This window comes from Topomyia yanbarensis, chromosome 1 (genome assembly GCF_030247195.1).
Source record: "Topomyia yanbarensis strain Yona2022 chromosome 1, ASM3024719v1, whole genome shotgun sequence".
Classification (NCBI taxonomy): Eukaryota; Metazoa; Arthropoda; class Insecta; order Diptera; family Culicidae; genus Topomyia; species Topomyia yanbarensis.
Window position 1 is genome coordinate 198,933,887 of NC_080670.1, and position 21,869 is coordinate 198,955,755.

At 27.6% G+C, this 21,869-nt stretch overlaps 1 protein-coding gene across 5 annotated transcripts in view; it reads left to right on the forward strand.

Moving 5' to 3' along the window:
- The window catches only part of LOC131687346 (octopamine receptor Oamb), a 356,370-nt gene that overhangs the window by 234,836 nt on the left and 99,665 nt on the right, over positions 1 to 21,869 (forward strand). The gene's annotated exons all lie outside the window — the stretch shown is intronic.

Genomic DNA, 21,869 nt, shown 5'->3' on the forward strand with positions numbered 1-21,869 from the left:
TTGCAAGATCCGGGTGATCAAAGATCCGAAAGTTGGAATATGAGTAGATCCGACACTGAAAGTGCAGGCTGTTGGTTTGGAGATACTTGAACTAGCAATTATTAATTGGTTGGCTGTCTGTGGTATAGCAGCAGAGGAGTTCGGTGCATTCGTCCCTATAGGGTGCCGTCTAGTTACCCAACTGTCACGAAGGCTCTGGTAATTTCCCGTTGTAGCGGCATTTCTATCTTCTGTGGCTCCCACATTTCAATTTCACTGCGGGAGAGCAAGCTACAGTGTATAAGTAACAAAGCGGCGCAGGTGGGATTCGTTTCGTTTGCTTTCCTGTTAACAAACGGACCGATTTTTTGCTGCTGAGCTGATTCATAACGAGAAGGTAGACTGTACCAGACATCCTTTTCATCCCCGAGATTTCCGGTGATAAATAATAATAATAAATTTTCCGATTATTTTGTCGGTGAAGTTGATTGGATTATTGGTATAAAACTTGATCACTATACTGAGGTTTTTCTTGAGACTGGAACTGATTTTCACAGTGTTCTTGCCCTTCACTTATTTGGGTATGTTACTAACACGTTTTGCGTTATTAAAACGAAAGCCATATTTTATGTGACTATAAATAATAGCTTTCGGGCGACTTAAGACTTCTTATAATGAAAAATCAAATGACAGCACCAAATCGCTTAAACGTAACAATTTCTACGCTGTAATATGGAATTTTCACCTCCAACTCTGTGATGTACAAAAATCTCCAGAAAGCTTCAACAACGTCTGAGCACGTGCATTTGCGTGGCGCCTACAATAACCCCTTTCACAGCAATAATAGCCCCATAATCCGCGGCCTACTTATGCTATCATATACATTCAGTGGCGGCGAAAAGCCAACTCTCTGTTCCATACAGCTTGATGCTCTTAACCCACCAGAACAGCATTTGGCATTTTTGGTTTCCATGTCAGCCACCGGGAACCGTGCCAAATGTTTTCCCCACGTTTCGCAGAGACCGATTTGCAACGGAAACCAATTGAAAATGCCTCCCACCCAGTCCACCACCACCACCACCGCCAGCGACCAGGGAAAAGACATTCGAGAAACGTGTAAACATCTACTAGAGGACACACGGTTCCAATTTCGGGGTCGTTTCGTCCTATTTGTCTGCCCGGGGTCGCGCGCACACAAGCAGAACCGGGTTCCTGCCGCGGTCGGTCGGTCAGGAAAGGTTACGGAATTGGTTTTTCTTTTCCGTTTTCCATCATCTGTGTTTGGGGCGCCAGCTGGTGAAAAGGTGAAGAACCAGGGTGGAACACGGTCGTTTGAAAAGGGTGAGTAAAGCTCGTTGGAGCCCGTTGCCGTCACTAGCAGCTCGCCGGAGCGGTGAGGGTCGAGGTCGGAGTCGACATATGTGGCGGTTTTCTTAGGAAACCGGAAATGGGGGAGGGCGGAGATGGACGAGTAGAAAAGCAGTGAAAAGAGTCAGTAGACCGAGATTTGTGTAGCTTCAATAGAGTCATGATTTACTCAGTCGAGTGTGTAAGGTTTTCGAGCGCAGTTGTTGGTTTTATTTCGCTTGGATTGGACTTTAAGGCGATGTGCCAACAATAATTTCCAGTCAACGGTCAAATCTACGTTTGGTTGCTATAGTGCGATGATTGAGGTTAAATCTGGTGGAACTTATGGAAAGTAAGGTTAAATCTGGTGGAATAATATCACAGACCTCACTGGCACACACTCAAATTCAACAATTTTTTTTTGCTTTGAGATTTTAACCTTAAAAAATTTTCCAACCGTCTGTGCGAGATTGGGAATCGAACCCCGGGTGAGCTGCGTGCAAGGTAATTGATCTACCAACTGCCGGCTCCAAAAAGTTTACCGCACATTGAAGTTTTACATCGAGTAAACGCACATCAATTTTATCGTCATCCTGGTTTCAGCGTTATTTCTGCTTTGGCGAAACTTTCACAATTACTTGTATGATGTAGCTGTATATGGGCCACAGAAATTTATTATTTTTTAATCCGTGGATAATTCAACGTAATTTCAGGGTGATTTTTGTGTGGAATTTTAGCGTAATTTACATTTTCTTTTGTGACAAAATGTATTTTTCAGAACTGATAAGCACTGGGTGTTTCAAATTCATCTCATCAGTACTAGCCCCAACTTGGTGCCAGTTAGACGCTGAATCCAAATAGGCGCACAACTTCCGTGAACGCGTAAAGCAACTGGTTGATCCGGAGTGATGCCACGGGAAGCGAGTAGGAAAGAGGCTCTGGTTTGCTGACGAAGCGAAGTGAAAAGGAACTCTTGTTTTTAGCATTGGTATCGCCATTTTTATTCTATTACTGATTTAACGTCTAACTGGCTCCAAGTTGGTGCTAGTTACTGATGAGATGATTTCGAAAGACGAATCCTGGTAATACCTTTCCGTGAAATCACCCATTAGAATGTACCAATATATGTACGGAGTCAGCAGATGGTTTTTTTATTTTTACCTTCCTTTTATATACCAATCGACTCAGCTCGACATATTGGGACAAAGTTTAGCTCCCGATAGTGTCGAATTCTTACTGCAGTATTGCAGTATTTCCGAATATGCCGACCATCTTGACTCACGTACCTTCATAGTTACTCTCGCAGGATTTACTCTCCGGCTTTGAGGCGTTGCTAGCTCGTTGTCATATATTCACTCTGTGTTACTTAATTTATTCGGCAGTGTACTCTCCTCCGAAACCAATGTGGTCAATCTATCGTATTCCAACGGAGCGACTTATGACAAACTTATGAATTTCGAAACTTTTTCTCAAAGTGAGTTCTGAAATAAACAATAAATAATTGAACAAAGTAATTATAATGAAAAAATAAGGCAATAAATTAAATCACGAGAAAAATAGGAATTTAAAAATTCTTGAACTCAAAAATTAAAAATTCACTTAATAAAAAATTAAAGAATAAAATAAAAAAATCAAATCGATCAAACAATTTTAAAATTGAGACCTTTAAATATTAAATAATTAGAAAATTACAAACTTACCAAATTAAAAATTTAAAAAATTCACGGATGCATAAATTAAAAATTAAGACATAAAGGAATTGAAAATATCCAAATATTGGAAAAAAAATCCTAGAAATGCAAATATTTAAACAGATCGGGAATTCAAGAATTGACAAATTAAGAAATTATAAAATATGAAAACCAAAGAATTTAAAAAAAATAAATTTGGAAAAATAAATGATATATATTATAATAAAAATATAAAAAATAAGAGAATCAAAATGTACATAAATTAAAAGATAAAATTAAAAGAAATTAAATCAGAAGAAATTAAAAGAATGAAATAAAAAAATGAAAATGTGGCAAAACGGGATAAAAAATCCAAAATTTAAAAATTTAGGAAGTAATAACTTAGAATATTGAAACATTTAAGAATCGAAATTCGAAATATTAGAAATAAAAAAAAATGCTAAAAAATAAATAAAAGGAAAAAATAAAGAAATTCGTTAAAAATAAAAAAATAATTAGATTTAAAAATAATGAGACTAAAAAAAATTTAAAGCAAAAAATTATAAAAAAAGAATTTAAAATTGAGGAATTAATGAAATGAAAAGTTAACAAAAATAAAAAATAGAAGCAAAAAAATAATTACAAGAATTAAAAACTATTGGATAGAAAATTGCCAAATCGGGATAATATCAAATTAAAAAATTAAAAGATCTAACTATTTAAAAATTAGGGAATCAAAGATTTGGAAAATTAGAAAAACTTGAGAATTAAAAAATTGGAACATTGAAAAATTTTATAATCCAAAAATTAAAATATCATGAAATTTAAAAAAATAAAAAACCAGCCAATGAAAGAAAAATGAAATTAAGGAATTAAAGAATAAATTTTTGTTCGAAAATTAAAAAAATTAAATAATTAAAAAAAAATTCGAATTGAGGAACTAAAAAAATATTGATTTATGGAATTAAAATGTGTTTTTAGCATTATTAAAAATTGAAAACAAAAAAAAACAAAAAATAGGAAATTAAAATATTGAAACATTGAAAAATATGAAATTAAGAAATTCAATAATAAACAAATAAAGAAAAATTAAAAAATAACTAAAAATTAAAAAATTAGGAAATAAAAAAATAAGAATAAAAAAATAAAAAATTAGAAGATCGATGGATTGATAAATTCAAAAATTGAGAATCGAAAATTAAGGGAAGAGTTACTAAACTATAAAATTAAAAGATAAAAAAGATTTGAAATCTGCGCAATTAAAAAAAACAGAAAATTTTAAAAATTTATCTATTAGGAAAATGAAAAAATCAAATAATAAACAAACAAATAAAAAAATCAAAATATAAAAAAAATTAAAAATGAGGAAAGAATTAAAAAATTAGAAAAAAGAGCATCGAAAAATTAATAGAATAAAAAAATGTAAAATTATTAAAATAAAATATTTAAAAATTTGAAAATTTAAAAATTTTAGAATCTAAAAAATAGAAAATGAAAAATAAAAAATTAAGAAATATAAAAAAATCAAAAATTTAAAAAATCAAAAAATAAAATTTTCAAGCTGAACACAATGTAAAATCTTTTAATCTTGCTGTATTAGAAAATAAGTACATTAAAAAAATAAAAAGAATAACATATACAAAAGTAAAGAATTCGAAGGTCAAAGAATTAAAAAACTGCAAAATAGAGAATTAAAAGTCAAGGAAAGAATCACAGATTTATAAAATGAAAAGGTCAAAAATTCGAAATGCGAAAAATTAAGAACAAATAAAAAAATTAGAAAATTTAAAAATTAAGAGATAAGAAAATTAAAAAATAAGCCAAATTAAAAAATCAACTAATTTAAAAAATACTGATTGCAAATAAAGGAAATGAAAGATTAAAAAAATTGTAAATAAAAAAATAAAAAGATAAAAATATTAAAAAATTAGAATTAAAAAAATTCAAAATTAAGGGCTTGAAAAATTAGTAAATTGGAACATTAGAGGAATCTGAAATCTGTCAAAAAATTCAAAAAAAAATCCGAAATTGAAAAATAGAAAAAACAATTGGAAAACGAAAAATTAGAAAAACTTACATTGTTAAATTAGGCAATAGAAATATAAAAAATTAAAACTATGCAAATTTCAGCAAAAAAAAATTTTAAATTTAAAGTTAAAGAATTCAAAAATGAAGAAGTTAAAAATTAAAAAACTATACAATTTAAAAATAAATATAAATATAAATTAAAAAATTGCCAAGATTAAAAAAGTTGTGACTGAAAAGAGAATTAAAAACAGAAAAAATAAACATTTAAAAAAATATATATCAGAAAATTAAAGAATTAAAAAATGGAGAAATAAGAATTAAGGAATTAAAAAAATCACAATGAAAAAAATTAATGAATTAAAAATATATGAGTTAAACAATAATAGAATTAATAAAAGAAATGGTTAAAAATTATAAAATAGCAAACTAAGAAACTAATCAAAAAAATTATGTTCAAAAAAATTATTGTTTATGAATTAAAAGGTTAAAAAATTGAAAATTTCTAGGATTTGAAAAATTGAGATATTAAAAAGTTAAGAGATAATCTGAAAAAATAAAAAAAATCATAAATAAGAAAATATTTAAAAAAATCGACGTTAACAAAAATAGAAAGACTAAAATATAAAAAAAATCAGATTGGAAGATCAAAAAATTAAAAAAATCTGCAAAATAAAGAACTAAAAGTTAAGGAAAGAACTGCAAAATTATAGAATTGAAAAGTTAAAAACTCGAAATGAGAAAAAAAAAAAATGGAACAAGCTAAAAAATCAGAAAAATTTTAAAATTTCAAAACTGAGGGATCAAAACAAATCTGAAAAATTAAGAGATAAGAAAATTAAAAAATAAGCAGAATATAAATAAATCAACTGACTTAAAAAATATTGATGGCAAATAAAGAAAATGAAAGATTAAAATATTTGAAAATAACAAGATTAAAATACTAAAAAAATCTAAATTAGGAGATTGAAATAGTATTAAAATTAGAGGATTCCGAAATTTTAATGTTTAAGAATTAAAAAATGGAAAAATGAAAAAAAAATTAAAGAAAAATAGAAAAAAATGTCAAAATTAAAAAGTAGAAAAAAACAATTTGGAAACGACAAATTAAAAAAGAAATCATGCATTGTGAAATTAGGCAATAGAAATATAAAAAATTAAAACTAAACAAGTTTTAGTCCCAAAAAAAAAATAAATAAAAACTTAAAGTTAAGGAATTCAAACATTAAGAAGCTAAAAGTTAAGAATTAAAAAAATGATGAAGAATTAGAAAATACAAAAATAAAAGGACTAAAATATAAACAAATTGAAAAAAACCCAAAAATTAAAAAAAATTGTGACTGAAAAAAGAGGATTGAAAACATAAAAAATAATGCATTAAAAAAATAAAAGATAGAATATCAGAAAATTAAAAAATAGGGAAATAAAAATGAAGGAATTAAAAAACTTACAATGAAAAAAATTATTGAAATTAAGAATAAAAAAGTTAAACAATTATAAAGTTAATTAAAGAAATGTTTAAAATTTTAAAATTGCAGATTAAGTAAATAAATTTAAAAAATCATGTTTAAAAAAATTATTGATTATGAATTAAAAGATTGAAAAAATGAAAATTTTAAGAATTTAAAAACTTAAATTTCAATTTAAAAGATGAACTAAAAAATTAAAAAAATATGAATTAGAAAATTTTAAAAAAATTCGACATCTAAAAAAATAAAGAGACTAAAAATAAAAAAACGACCAAAAAATTTAAAAAAAAACTGCGAAATGGAGAACTAAAAGTTAAGGAAAGAACTGCAAAATCATTAAATCGAAAGGTTAAAAAATCGAAACGCAAAAAATTTAGGGCAACCTAAAAATCAGAAGATTTAAAAGATACTTATTACAAATATAGAAAATGAAAGATTAAAAAATTTGAAAATAAAAAGATTTAATACTATAAAAATTTCGAAAGTAAGGGATTGAAAAATTATTAAATCAGAAAATTAGGGATTCAAAAATTTTAATGCTTAAGAATTAAAAAATTGAAAAATTAAATGTCAAATAATTAAAAAAAATGTCAAAATTAGAAAATAGAAAAAAAAACAATTTGAAAGCGAAATTGGGCAATAGAAATATAAAAATAAAAACTAAACAAATTTTGGTCGAAAAGAAATTAAATTAAAAAACTTAAAGTTAAGGAATTCAAAAATTAAGGAGCTAAAAATTAAGAATTAAACAATTCAAAAATGAAAATGTTGAAAAATTAGAGAATACAAAAATTAAAAGATTAAGGTATAAACAATTTCAAAAAAATAGCCAAGAATTAAAAGAAATGTAAAGAGGATCAAAACCATAAAAAATAATGCATTAAAAGAATTAAAAATTATAATATCAGAAAATTAAAGAATTGATAAAATGGAGAAATAAAAATTAAGGAAACTAAAACACACTTTGTGTTTCAATCGAACGGCTGATCAAACGTGATGTCCCGTCCGAGCAGAAGTTCTGTTTATGCCGATGAGACACAGTGAAGCCGAAACTTGTCTTGGTTTAGCAGGCCAAGACAAGTTTAGGTTATAAAATAATTATGAAATTGAAAACAAAGTAATTAAAAATTGAAATGTTAAAAAAAAATAAATTCACAAATTTTATATTAAAATCTAGAAACTAGAGAATTAAAAAATTTAAAAAATATAGAAAGATTCAAAAAATTTAAAATTTATAGGATAATAAATTGATAAACAAATCAAATTTTAAGGTAAAGAATACCCAACATTAAAAAAATTAAGCATAAAAGATTTAAATAAAATAGTCAAACACTAAAAACGAAGAAATTTAAAAGTCAAAATATTAAAAATAAAAAACTTGTAATAAAAAGTTAAGGGAACAAAAAACAATTGGAAAATAAAGAATGAAAATATTAAAACGAATAAAAATTATAGGTAATTATAGAAATTAGAAAAATTAAATTTTAATTTAACTATGGGTTAAAAATTCAAAAACTTCGAAAGATAAAAAGTTTTAAAAAAACAAAATTAAAAAACGGTATCAAAATTAAAAAAGAAATCGAATAACAAGATTCTAAAATTTCAAAATTGACAAAATTGAACTTGAAGCATTAAAAACCTAGACAATTATGAAATTCAAATATTGAACGAAACAAAATTTAAAATTAAAAAATATTTAATATTTGAGTTGAACAGTAATACAATTTTTTTAAAAAATAGTGGGCAAAAAATAAAAAAAAACTAACAGAAGTTAAAGAATTTAGTAAATGAAACATAAACTATAAATGATAATAAATATTAAATTTGAGGAACTAACGTTTAATAATTAAATAATAGTGAAATTTAAAAAAACTTTGGAGCAAAAAATAGAAAAATTAAAGGAAAGTTTAAATTCAAAAAATTAAAATGCTGAAATCATAAAATCAAAAAATAGAAAATTCAGAAAATCAAATTGAAATTGAACAATAGAATATAGGAAGAATAACGATTTTAACAATTTAAAAAAATTTAATAAATTAGAAATATTCAATAAACTTTGATCATTTTGAGCAACTGTAGACGTGGTTTATCTATAAATTTATCCGTCATAAAATCCTTAAAAGCTACAAAAAATGTTTGAAGCCAGTTTTTAGATTCAAATATGTGTAGTGGCAGTCCTAGCGTTGATCGAAATCCACCAATAAAGTCGTTTTTAATATCTAATCCATTTAAAACATCCCTTATTAGGGACCATCCAAATATGACGCAGCCTTTTTTGAGTGATTTTTAACACCCCCCTCCCTCATCGTAGCATTTCGTCACAAACCTCTTAACCCCCCTCCCCCTGGTAATCACGTAGCTTGACGGTAACCCTCACCCCCCCCCCCCCCCTCCCCTGTCCTCGTAAAAAATAAAAAAATAAACTATGTTAGATAGATGAAATGGATAAGATTGTCGTGACATCAGGCCAACCCCTATTGCCCTTTAAAAAAGCTACGTAGCATGACATGACCCCTTACCTCCCCTGTCGTCACACATCATCACAAAATACAAAACTCCACCCTCCCCCCATTCATTGCTACGTCATTTATGGATGGTCCCTTATACTGCCGACGAAGATCAATTAGCTCTTGGCAGTTGATTGTTCGACCGTGAGTCTAGTCTGGCAGGGTTCACAGATCGGAGGGTCGACACGTGATATGGTGTGAGCATGAGTGGTTTTTTGTGTGTCCCACGCGGAGCCGGGACAGAGCCCACTGGTTGAGTCTGCTGTCACGGTGTACATTTGACTTTTTGTAGATGTCCCTGGCTGCTTCTCCAATGGCTTGTGGAGTTAGCTACCATTTTCCCTTTAAACTCTTTTAAGATGTCTGCCGTTCGAACCTTCTTGGTGAGTAATGTCTGAATCCTCATTACCGTAGATGCCAGTGGGTCCAGGGATCCTGCAGATGGAAGTGAGTGAGTCGCAGAATTGTTCAATAGCCTACAGTCTCCCGAGGATAGTGCGGTTATAACAGACAGGTGAATGAACCATTGATATGTCAACACCCCGAACAGTGACTTTTCCTGTTCTGAAACTTGCTAAAAGGCAAAATTCAGGAAAGAATCACTTTTGATTAAATAAGTGATGCAATTTGCATTTCATCTTCGTCTCATCAGCATGCTACACTAACTTAGTGACAGAACTAAGCTACCGCCAGATTGAGGAAGCTAGCTCCAAAAACGAAAACAGTTCTGGTCCACTGTGCGACGCCGCCATCCGTTCACTTCTCGCACACGCACGAATCACTCGCCGCTCAGCGGCAGCCGAAAACAAAACAAAAAAGAACTCAAATAAAGTATAAACAGAAGCAGAAGCGTTCGATCTGCAACAGGGTATTAGTGTTTTAAGTCATATAGGAAAAGAAGAGAAAGAAAGAAAAATACAATGTAATACATATTAAAACATAATTAAGTGAAACAATAGTACATAATGTGACATTAAAAAGAAACCCGTTCGATCGGAAGACGAGTGTACTTCTAGTTGTTGATAGTATTATTAAATATTCATCTAGACGAGTAAGGAAACAAAAGTTAGCAACAAACTAAACAGTATCAGATATTAGGTTAGAAAGAGCGCTAAATGTTGTCACATGACAGGCACAATCTGACGGGGAAGCTGATTTTTTTTTCTGATAGTTGGCTACAAATCTAACCAAGTAAAGAAATAGGTGGAAATACTTTTAAAATAAACTTTGGATAATCATCTCATTACGCTACATACGCGAAGAGAGAAAGGGAAAAAAAACTAGTGAGATTATTAAGGAAGAAAACAAACAAACTTTACAAATAGCGGACGAAACAATAAACTTTCAATAAAGCAAAACAAAATAGTAACAGAAAAAAAAAACCGAAATACATGTATGAAAAGTGCCATTTTTATACACGTCACTGTTGTCACACATTTGTTGCCCGCGTCTGCTGAGCCCCGAGCCGGGGCTCAGGGACTAAATCCACTTACAGCAAAACAAAAAAAAGGTACTTAACTAGAACAGTAGTAAGCAAGCGAACAAACGGCAGACCCACGCGTGTGTTCGGAAAAAAGGGAAAACAAACAAAAAAACAACCATAATAATCATAACAAATCAATAAAAGCAAAGCCTACTACCGCGGTTAAATGAGACGAGGGGTAGGATACGACTGATCTGAGACAAAAAAAACGTCAAATACAAGAGTATAATAAACACAGTGTAACATTTTTCTCGGAATTGTAGCGCGTTGAACTATTTTTGTCGATGGGGTGGTACTCTCTGATGTAGTTTAGTAAAAAAAAAAACAAAACTGGATTAGGATTAATGTGTACGTTTTAGGGAAGCTTAGAGCTCTCCACTTGAACTAACTGTGTCACGTTAATTTTTCTTCGCTAGAAATTCAAGTGGCCGAAAAAGAGTTTATAGGAAAAGATTTGTTTCATTTTTTTTCGCTAAACATGATGGACTTCCGACACATTCCCTAGAAGAAAAAAAAAAGACGAAGAAAAGATATCGCAATGAAAACGAATCACGAAGTCGATCCGTGTAAGAAAATCCTAGGTTTCAAACAGGATAAACCAAACACACAAAACAAATATGTAAGAAATAAATAATTTTGGTACGATGTTGATTAGGTGTTTGATTTTTCTTTCTCTTTTTCATTCCAGGATTAGTTAATTCATTTTCAGTTTCAGAACTGCCATCTCGAGTTTAACAACACAACTGTCAAACAAAGCAACCCGGTTTTTTTTTTCTATTTTGTTTTATTTTTCAACCATAGAGCTCTGAACTATATCACATTCCTCCCAGCAGCCGGTGGTCTTTATTCGGAAATTTCTCGTGCTTAGAATTATAAAATTTGCCTTTCCCCCGGTGGAAGCCGAAAGAAAACTTTGTCCTCTGGCTGGTGTTTCGGTTTATCAGTCTGCGCATACAGCCATACACACATCTATTGTTTCCCATCGCCCATCGGGTGCGGTCGGTCCTGGTCCGACGTTCGGAGGAATGGTGGTCAGACTGGTCTGTGTTGATGACTTGCTGCTGCTGCAGCATTGCTGCGGAGCAGAAGGAATTTGCATACAAAATTAATCCCCCAACAGCTTAACGCGCCGGGAAAAACTCCGACAACAAGCCACAGTCAGGGTTCATAAATTGAATCAACTCTGCTTGTACTTACGGTGCGGTGAAAGTTTGGGGCCACATTTGCGTCACAATTTAGAACAGAAAAGTAGGCGAAACATGTTGGGCAGGGAAGGAGTACTCGAATCCAGTTGGAAGTTTCCCCGGGATGGGTGTCCCCTCTCAAGGGAAAGTTAACAAAGGAGTATTGTTTATTAATTACAGGGATCCTATTCGTTAGTTGGTAAACAAATTTTCACGGGACCATTTGGGTCTCTTTATGTGGCTTTACAATCGGTAAAATGCCACTTAGACTTTTGAAAAGGGTTTTTGTCGTTTGAAAGGAAAACTTGTGATTTGGCAAGGAATATGAACCTCTTGTCGAATCACGGAGTTTTCGTGCGACGCTGCTCAAAATTCATGTCGACGTGCGTTTTCGTTCAGAGGCAAATAATTTCTAGGTGATAAGTTATTAAAAATTACTCCTCTTAAACTTAAAAAAAATTATTTTAAATTGCAAATTATTTCTGTCAACTTCTCTTCGTTCCAGCTATTTCGTTATCATTCACCCATTTTGTACCGTTTTCATCCAAACTTTGTTGCAAATCAATCATTATTTTGGAATGCTTACATTTGCCTATGGCACAACGTTTGTTGGCCGTCAAATGTAGTGGCAGGATGCTAGATTCGACCAAAACTGAGTTAAACTGTTGTGCTTCGTCACAAATGCAAATGTCGTCTTGCTTGGCGGTGAGAGCGAAACCATAAGGATGATCAGTCTTGCTGAACAAATCTTCTATGGACGGGAATTCTTTTACTAACACGAACTTAAACTTTTAAGGGTAATTATGAATGCCCTAAAATCAACAAAATTTTGAACAATTTTGCAATCCACGTGAATCAGATCGTCAAAAATAGACAAGTTAAAAAAAAGTTACAAGGCTAGCACACGCGACAAGCACGTTAACCTACAAACGCTTGAGCCCTTCGCAATTATTCACGTACACCTACGTCCCTACGATTCCGCAAACATGATGACACCCCGGTAATAAAGTGAACGTTTTGGCATTTAGAAATTTACAAACGCGGTCTCAAACGTGACCGGAAGTCTCTACGACCTGTGCTAGCAACCTGACATTTCCCGTCTCCTCTGCAGTTGTAGTGAGTGATTCTGGCAGGAAGCCCTTCCGAAAACCCAGCTCTACAGCTCCAGCTTTAGAAAAAAGGATTTTTGGGAAGAAACTGGAGAATTTAGCTCAAATTTTGCGAAGAATGGGATAATACCGGTTAAATCAATACGTGCTGCAAAATCAATAAAGAAACAAAAAAATCTAAATTAAGGAAAAACAATTAAAAAATAGAGAATATTGAAAAAAATAATAGATAAAAGCTCAAGAAATAAAATATTTCAAAATTAAAAAATTAACGCGCTGAAAAATTAAAATATTGGAAATTTGAAAAATCAACAATTTAAAAATAAAAAAATTAAACATTAAATGTAAAAAAATATGAAATCGAAATATCAATAAACTATAAAATAGCGAATTGAAAAATAAAGAAAAATTAAATCGCAGAAAATTCAAAAATAAACAAAATTAAAGAATTAAAACATGAAAAAAAATTTTAAAAACGCAAATATATTGAAACTTGAAAGGTTGAAAAATTTAAAAAAAACAAGATTGTTGAAAAATTAAAAAACAATTTAAAATTAAAAAATTTAAATATTAAAAGTAAACAAAAAATTAAAATAAAAATAAAAAAGGGAGTTAGAAAATAAGGAAAAATTAAATCGCAGAAAATTCAAAAATAAACAAAATTAAGGAATTAAAACATAAAAAAACGTAAATATTTTGAAACTTGAAAGGTTGAAAGATTTAAAAAAACAAGATTGTTGAAAAATCAAAAAATTTGGAATGAAAAAAGGAAGCCTTAACATTTTGAAAATCCAGAAAGCACAAAATAAAAAATACGGCAAATTAAATACAATTTAACCAAATAATTTTAAAACTAAAAAATTGAAAAATTTAAAAGCTAAGGAATCGAAAAAATAAAAATAGAGGATTAAATAAATATTTTTGAATAAAAAAAAAATAATAATAAAAAAATACAAAATTAACACATGTAAGTCAATCAAAATTGTAAAAACTAAACAATTATAAAATTAAAAAATATAAAATAAAATGATAAAAAAATCAACGATCAAAGAATTATAAAGTAATAAAAAAGAGAAAAAAAAACAAATGATTAAAAATTACGACATTAAGAAATTAAAAAAAAAATTAAAAATTCAATAACTAAAACATAAAAATAATTAAAAAAGGAATAGAAGAGAATTAAAAATATTAAGATATTAAGAAATTAAAAATTTTGTGATATTAGGAAAATTGAAAATTAAGGATAAAAAAGTTTAAAATAAGAAATTTAAAAAAAATTACACATCCAAAAATTTAAAAAATTAAATGCTAAAAAAATTTAAAATCTGCAGTCAGAGTTGAGATTTATCGATCAGATCACAGGACCGTAACATTGAAATAAAAATGTCACCGTCTTTAGAAACAAACCCATCCGGTAAAAGCGAAAGTCAGATGAGAGACTCATCGCTTGAAGGACGCGGTCATGACATTTTTTATTTGCATCTCAAGCTCCAATACACATCGCCATTCAGAGTTATATGTAGACAGGGAACTGAGGATGACATGCAATTTGTATGGGAAGTGTTGTGACACATCTTCTAAAAATTTCAAAAATTCCAAAAGTCTAAAATTTAAGAATTTGAGAACTTAAGAATTAAGAAGTTTAAAGATAAAAAAATTAAAAATTGAAAGAATCTGAAAATTTGAAAACAAAAATTTAAAAATTTGAAAATTTAAAAATTTTGGAATCAAATATTTGAGTATTTAAAAAATTTTAAATTTGAAGGTTTAAAAATTGAAAAATTTATAAATAGAAAAATTTAAAAAGTGGAGCATTTAAATATTTAAAGATATAAAATAGAATATAAAAAACGCTTTTAATCCACCTAACAGTGTGATGAGACATTTCTTATAACTGTTATCACTCTCTTCGGATATTATATCGTTTGAGAACATTTAGAACTTGATGCTTCGCGATGTTTTTGATAACACATACTACATGTGAAAGTGGCAGGACTCAGAGAATCGCTCAAATCAGCATAGGACAACATCAGTGCTAGAAATCTCAAATCAAATCAATGGGAAGCGAAAAAATGGCCCATAAAATAGACATAGCTACGAATTATTGTTAATGCTCTGTTAATAAAATATCTAAATTGTGGTGGGAAAACTGAATTTTCCTAAAGGGGTTATATATTGTACTGAGCCAAAAAAATCGCATTTTTTTTAATCGATTTGAAGTTTATACTTTACTCAAATTACCAACGCGACTGAGAACTAAGAAATCAACGCTTTTTCTTGAAAAGGGCGATACTAGCAGTGATACCATTCAAAGAAAATCAACAGTGAATATTTCCAGACTTTTATTTCCTATTTAAGAACTATTTTGTTTTTTATATCCTAGATTGCATGATTCAGTGATCGAAACCCAAAACTTCATAAAGTATTTGAAATTATTAAATTAAAATTTGTTTTTGCTATTGAAATTTACAAAATGATAGTATCGCCCCTTTGGCGATTGTTTACTTTTTCGGTCCCACCTATCAGCATTGAAGTATCGTTCTTACGTTTTTTTACAATAACTACCGTTCTACACCACCGATTTCGTCCGGGTTTTTTTCAATAGCGATCATTGTTACTATTTACAGCTGGTATCAGCTTGATAATCCTAAAAAATACGAAAATGACAGTTTCGCTTCTAAACTGCTAGCAAAAAAAAGTATCGCCCTGTTTGTTTGCATGGAGCGTGGAGGGCGAAACTTTAAATAAACAAACAAAAATACAGTTTCGCCCGTTGTATTTTTTGCTGTAGTTTAAGAAAGCAATATCGTAGAATCAAAATTTTTAGGTTAATTGGTTGCGTTTCAAAGCCCTCATTCGCATGTATGAAAAAAGCCTTATGTTTACATTTGTAAGTATCGCCATTTTCACAAAAACGGGTTGAAATGAAATCGCAGCTCCGGATATCACGCTATCTCTGAAGTGCATGCGTGCATAGTTCCAAATTTTACTTCGACATCGACTTTTTCTAAAGGTGACTTCCCAGTAGTATCGTTGATTTGAATTATTATCGCTAATCCTAATGCTAAAGAACAAATAAAAACCTCTCGAAAACGAACCGTTTGGGAAAGTCATCATCATTACTGGAATTTTCATTTTCACGCAACTTTTCGATAACCTTCCGTCACTTGCGTTAATGCACTGTGTGCACAGTGCTCTGAAAATCTAGCGAAATCGTCTTAGGGCACCAGCGGGTCTAATTCAGAGCTATCTGCGCGGCGAGTAAAGTAAAGAATACTAAAAATTAATTTCTATTCCATAATTTTCAGTTCAGCAATTCGAGAGATCGTGCTCACCGCAAGCCATGAAAAATAGACTACGTTGTGCAGCGATGGTCACTATTTATTAAAAAATCACGGTTAAATAAAAAAAATTATACTATTAAAAAATTTCAAATAATTTATAATTTTCACAAACTTATTAAGACAAATTGTTTAATAATCTTTCGTAATATTGTGTAAGAAAAAAGCTGAAAATTTCAATATTTTCTCTATCTGCAACATATTAACCCTTAAGTATACCAATTTATTGGTATACGAATTGGAATAGGTTCGCCAAATTTTGGAAGAAGTCTATAAAAAAACCCCTTGAAAATTACCTAAAAATTGTTGTAGTTCGATACAATAAAAAATCCCCAAAAATGAAATGTACCTTTTAATGTGAAACACAGTGAATAATACATACAATAACGACCCATTTTTATCAGTCTCATGGTATATTTTAGGCTGACAAAATGGGGACATTGACTAAATCGGGCAATTTTTTTTTCTTTATAATAAACCGAAGCTGTTAAAATATTCTTCCCGTCCTTTGATGTAGTCTGATAACTATTTCTGATTATGATGAACTTTTTACTTTACATATTTCCATCTCCATGATAAGGAAAACGTGCTCAAGAAAGGATTTACTCGAATTTTGTCTTGTTCGTCTGCTAGAGCCCATCAAACATATGTTCATATTTAGCTGATAAAATCAGGGTTTCAATGTATTATAATAGATATTCAGCAATCGAAGAAGTTTCTTGTGAACGAGTGTAGAACGACTTTGTTTCTACTTACTTGCAGTCAGCGGCGTAGCCAGAAATTCGATTTGGTGAAAATCGATCTTACTGTCCAAACGGCATAATTCCGAAACCATAATTTTTGAAGTTTTAAAATTATGCAGAATTATTTTCCAGAAAATAGTAACAAGGTTCGTATCTTTAGCGAATTTGTTGAGACTTTATTGTAGTCATGAATATTAACCTGAGAAAATTCACCATACATACTTCTTGGACGATATACCGTCAAAATTATTTTATCAAATGATGCGCTGTTTAGCGTTTGTAAAACTCATCGAAGATACTAAACCTCCGAAGTTGGCGGTTTCAAAATGATGCTATCTTGACCTTAAATTACTGATTTTAAACATTTGACCTATACATATAATTGGTCATACAACAAAAATCAAATGCTCATCAAAATCGATCAGAACCTGCTAGAGTCGAATGGAAATCGTTATTTTTCATAAATTTCTCTCTACATTCGGAAAGTGTTATCCTCGTTATTAATCATATTACGTTTTCGTCTCAACTCGACGCATTCCCAAAATAAAAACCTGTCTTAATCCACCTAGTGGTGCAATTGTGCTTGTCTCATTTGTCCAGACTACGATTCCATGGCTGGTTATGTTCAATACAATGGTGGAAATGAATATTACATGTTCAGTACGATTTGCACATACATACAATGGATCGACAGCCACGATCTTGAGATACTATGTGATACTGAAACATCGCTTGAAACCAGCGGCGGATCATGGAGAAAAATCCGGGAGATCCAGGTCCAGCCGAAAATTTTCAACTTGTTAAGAAATTTTAAACTAGTTTTTTTGCATAACCTTTCTATATGAGAAAGACAAAAATGTACCAAAGTCCAAAAAAAGTCAATTTTTGTCAAACATCTCAATGTTTCATGCATTTTAAAGTCATTTGGCATCAAAAATACAAATTTGATCTTGAAAATTTTTCATTTCAGTTTATATGGGAATTTGCTGTGTGATTGCACTTTTCAACTCGTAACTCCGGAACCGGAAGTCCAATCAATAAAAAATTCAATAGCAGCCGATGGGAAGGTTGTACCTTTCATTTGAGACTAACTTTGTGCAAATCGGTCCAGCCATCTCTGAGAAACAGAGGTCACATTTTTTCCACATACACACATACATACACACACAGACATTTTCCGATCTCGACGAACTCAGTCGATTGGCATATGACACTCGGCCCTCCGGGTCGGGATTAGATTGACGAATTTTAGAGTGAATGAGAAAGGCAAGAACATTTTTAGCAAATGTTGAAAGTTATGCATTTTTTTGGTGAGCAGTTCTATGTTTCATAGACATTAAATCAATTTTAACTTCTCTTCCAATTAAATAAAGACCCTTATTACAGAACATCTCTACAAAAACGAGATCAATTTGAAAATAAATCTGTGGACTATGATTGATTACAGAACTCTGTAATTTTCTATTGGAATGTTTTCAGGCAGGAATTTGATATTGATGCTATTAGACAACTGTGAAATCAAGACCAATAGATCAGTTACATATCAGGACCCCATTCCGACAATTTATCAAAAGTCCTAATGATGTTAACAACAACAGGTTATCAATCTACGGATCAGATAATTGTTATTGTAATATTGAATTAAATCAGTCTGCATCAATAAATTTTCAACTTCAATCCAATATTTTTTTAGTTTGGTGGGGGGGGTGTGGGGAACGTTGTATGGTGTTAAACGCCAAAACCTTCTCTGGGCTACGCCGTTGCTTGGAGTTATTTATTTCGCTTTTCATTTTCCGAAAGGTTTCAGATCGATCCGATGGTCATTAGTTAGAAAAATTGCAGTCAGAAGGTTCGCACAAATGAACATTTTTGCACTGATAAGTTATCAAGTTCCTTCCAGACAACTTGGAAGTGTTCGGTGATTATTTCTAGCGGTTGTAGATAGAAAAATGAAATAAAAAATTCGTTTTATCGAAATAATGTTTGGCTTATTTCAATGGATTATTACTATATTGAACAATAAATAGCCAACAAAGAGTAAGCAACAAACAACAAGCCATAACTTTCAAAGTATTCAAAATAGATATTTGAAGTCTTTAGTAAAGTTATTCGCAAAAGTAAGAGCTACAAATTTATAGAAGGCATCATTTCGATATAATCACTTCCAAGAAAATTTGTGAAAATATCTCACTCATAGGGGGATTAATCAGCAAAAGCACAATACCAAAAGAAAGGGCATATTTCCTCCATTAAATTCTCCGAAGATACTATTGACCTAAAATAAGCCGTTTTGGCGTTAATAATAGATTACATGTATTTGGTCATATTTCTGACAATGGGAAATGATAAAAATCTTTCGTCCGCATTTAATGTTAAATATCTCTTTTGATAATAGTCCGATTTCAACAATCTATAGCTTGTTCGAAAGGTATTCGTTAAAACATATAAATTGTTAATCTATATTGTCAATTTCGGCAGATAATTCAAAAAAACTGCGAAGAACGCCATTTTTACGCATTCAAACATTCATATCTTGGAAACTAAACATCAGAATCAAAAACAAATTAATAGCGTTCATACTGTTTTTTAGTTCTTTCATTTAAAATTGGTTTGGATAAGATCGATTCAGCCATTGCTGAGAAACACGAATGAGAATTTGTCCGTTACATACACACACACAGACACACACACACACACAGACATTGTCCCAAATCGTCGAGCTGAGTCGATTGGTATATAAGACTCGGCCCTCCGGGCCTCGGAAAAAATCTTGAAAGTTTGAGCGAATTCTATACATTTCTTTTATAAGAAATGTAAAAAATTAAAATTTAAGAACTAAAAATTTAAAAAAATAAATATTAAAAAATTTAAGAATTTAAAAACTTAGAAATTTAAAAAATTAAAAATTTAAGAATCTAAAAATTTAAAAATTTAAAAATTTAAAAATTTAAAAATTTAAAAATTTAAAAATTTAAAAATTTAAAAATTTAAGAATTTAAAAATTTAAAAATTTAAAAATTTAAAAATTTAAAAATTTAAAAATTTAAAAATTTAAAAATTTAAAAATTTAAAAATTTAAAAATTTAAAAATTTAAAAATTTAAAAATTTAAAAATTTAAAAATTTAAAAATTTAAAAATTTAAAAATTTAAAAATTTAAAAATTTAAAAATTTAAAAATTTAAAAATTTAAAAATTTAAAAATTTAAAAATTTAAAAATTTAAAAATTTAAAAATTTAAAAATTTAAAAATTTAAAAATTTAAAAATTTAAAAATTTAAAAATTTAAAAATTTAAAAATTTAAAAATTTAAAAATTTAAAAATTTAAAAATTTAAAAATTTAAAAATTTAAAAATTTAAAAATTTAAAAATTTAAAAATTTAAAAATTTAAAAATTTAAAAATTTAAAAATTTAAAAATTTAAAAATTTAAAAATTTAAAAATTTAAAAATTTAAAAATTTAAGAATTTAAAAATTTAAAAATTTAAAAATTTAAAAATTTAAAAATTTAAAAATTTAAAAATTTAAAAATTTAAAAATTTAAAAATTTAAAAATTTAAAAATTTAAAAATTTAAAAATTTAAAAATTTAAAAATTTAAAAATTTAAAAATTTAAAAATTTAAAAATTTAAAAATTTAAAAATTTAAAAATTTAAAAATTTAAAAATTTGAAAATTTGAAAATTTAAAAATTTAAAAATTTAAAAATTTAAAAATTTAAAAATTTAAAAATTTAAAAATTTAAAAATTTAAAAATTTAAAAATTTAAAAATTTAAAAATTTAAAAATTTAAAAATTTAAAAATTTAAAAATTTTAAAATTTAAAAATTTAAAAATTTAAAAATTTAAAAATTTAAAAATTTAAAAATTTAAAAATTTAAAAATTTAAAAATTTAAAAATTTAAAAATTTAAAAATTTAAAAATTTAAAAATTTAAAAATTTAAAAATTTAAAAATTTAAAAATTTAAAAATTTAAAAATTTAAAAATTTAAAAATTTAAAAATTTAAAAATTTAAAAATTTAAAAATTTAAAAATTTAAAAATTTAAAAATTTAAAAATTTAAAAATTTAAAAATTTAAAAATTTAAAAATTTAAAAATTTAAAAATTTAAAAATTTAAAAATTTAAAAATTTAAAAATTTAAAAATTTAAAAATTTAAAAATTTAAAAATTTAAAAATTTAAAAATTTAAAAATTTAAAAATTTAAAAATTTAAAAATTTAAAAATTTAAAAATTTAAAAATTTAAAAATTTAAAAATTTAAAAATTTAAAAATTTAAAAATTTAAAAATTTAAAAATTTAAAAATTTAAAAATTTAAAAATTTAAAAATTTAAAAATTTAAAAATTTAAAAATTTAAAAATTTAAAAATTTAAAAATTTAAAAATTTAAAAATTTAAAAATTTAAAAATTTAAAAATTTAAAAATTTAAAAATTTAAAAATTTAAAAATTTAAAAATTTAAAAATTTAAAAATTTAAAAATTCAAAAATTTAAAAATTTAAAAATTTAAAAATTTAAAAATTTAAAAATTTAAAAATTTAAAAATTCAAAAATTTAAAAATTTAAAAATTTAAAAATTTAAAAATTTAAAAATTTAAAAATTTAAAAATTTAAAAATTTAAAAATTTAAAAATTTAAAAATTTAAAAATTTAAAAATTTAAAAATTTAAAAATTTAAAAATTTAAAAATTTAAAAATTTAAAAATTTAAAAATTTAAAAATTTAAAAATTTAAAAATTTAAAAATTTAAAAATTTAAAAATTTAAAAATTTAAAAATTTAAAAATTTAAAAATTTAAAAATTTAAAAATTTAAAAATTTAAAAATTTAAAAATTTAAAAATTTAAAAATTTAAAAATTTAAAAATTTAAAAATTTAAAAATTTAAAAATTTAAAGATTTAAAAATTTAAAAATTTAAAAATTTAAAAATTTAAAAATTTAAAGATTTAAAAATTTAAAAATTTAAAAATTTAAAGATTTAAAAATTTAAAGATTTAAAAATTTAAAGATT